Genomic DNA, 1,667 nt, shown 5'->3' on the forward strand with positions numbered 1-1,667 from the left:
AAATCTTTCAAAAATTTCTCATCTGTTTTCGAAAATTATTTCAGAAATTTTAAGAATGAATTCTAGAGTTTCATGAAGCATGTTGAAGCCTGGCTGGCTATAAAGCCTTGTCTAAATTCATTTAGACTGAGGCTTCCAAGTCATCATTACAAGAACAAGCTAGTTGTTGCTAATAAAATTTGTTATTGTATGACTGATTTGTATCTTCTAAAGCTTGGCTGGCTATTAAGCCATGACTAACCCTCAGATTGGAGCTTTAGACTAAGAGTGCAAGATTCCTGGAATTCATATTAAAAATTTTGGAATCTTTATTTTTCTTTTTCACATTAATTTTCGAAAAAATAAAAAAAATTATAAAATCATAAAAATAAAAAATATTTTATGTTTCTTGTTTGAGTCTTGAGTCAATTTTTAAGTTTGGTGTCAATTGCATTTTTTTCTAAAAATTCTTTATACATTTTTTCGAAAATTCATGCATTCATAGTGTTCTTCATGATCTTCAAGTTGTTCTTGGCCAGTCTTCTTGTTTGATCTTCATATTTTCTTGTTTTGTGTCCTTTCTTGTTTTTCATATGCATTCTTGCATTCATAGTGTCTATACATGAAAAATTTCTAAGTTTGGTGTCTTGCATGTTTTCTTTTCTTGAAAATTTTTCAAAAATAAGTTCTTGATGTTCATCTTGACATTCATAGTGTTCTTGGTGTTCATCTTGATATTCATAATGATCTTGCATGCATCACATGTTTAGATCCAAAACTTTCATGCATTGCATCATTTTTCATGTTTTTCTCTCTCATCATAAAATTTCAAAAATCAAAAAAATATCTTTCCTTTTTTCTCTCATAAATTTCGAAAATTTGGATTGACTTTTTCAAAAATTTTTAAAATTCAATTGTTTCTTATGAGTCAAATCAAATTTTTCAATTTAAAAATCTTATCTTTTTCAAAAATCATATCTTTTTCATTTTTCTTATTTATTTTTGAAAATTTTAAAATTATTTTTTAAAAATATTTTTCTTAATTTTACATCATATTTTCGAAAATATCATCAAAAATTAATGTTTTGATTCAAAAATTTTAGGTTTGTTACTTGCTTGTTAAGAAAGATTCAAACTTTAAGTTCTAGAATCATATCTTGTGATTTCTTGTGAATCAAGTCATTAATTGTGATTTTAAAAATCAAATCCTTTTCAAAACTAATTTCAATCATATCTTTTCAAAAATATCTTTTTATCTTATCTGTTTCAAATATCTTTTTTAACTTCTTATCTTCTTATCTTTTAAATTTGATTTTCAAAATTTGTTTCAACTATCCCTCTCTAATTTTCGAAAATACCTCCCTCTTTTTCAAAAATTCTTTTTAATTAATTAATTGTTTCAATTTTTAATTTTAATTTTAATTTTATCTTAATTTTCAAAAATCATTAACACTTTTTCAAAATTAATTTTCGAAAATCCTCTCACCTCTCATCTCCTTCTATTTATTTAATTACTTACTAACACTTCTCTTCATCTCATATCTCTGCTCCCCTTACCCTTGTGTTCGGATTCTCCTCCCTTCTCTTTCTTTACATTACATTTTTTTCTTCTTCTACTCACATAAAGGAATCTCTATACTGTGACATAGAGGATTCCATATTTTCTTTGTTATTCCCTTCTCTGTCAT

Source organism: Arachis ipaensis, chromosome B10 (genome assembly GCF_000816755.2).
Source record: "Arachis ipaensis cultivar K30076 chromosome B10, Araip1.1, whole genome shotgun sequence".
In the NCBI taxonomy this organism is placed as follows: domain Eukaryota; kingdom Viridiplantae; phylum Streptophyta; class Magnoliopsida; order Fabales; family Fabaceae; genus Arachis; species Arachis ipaensis.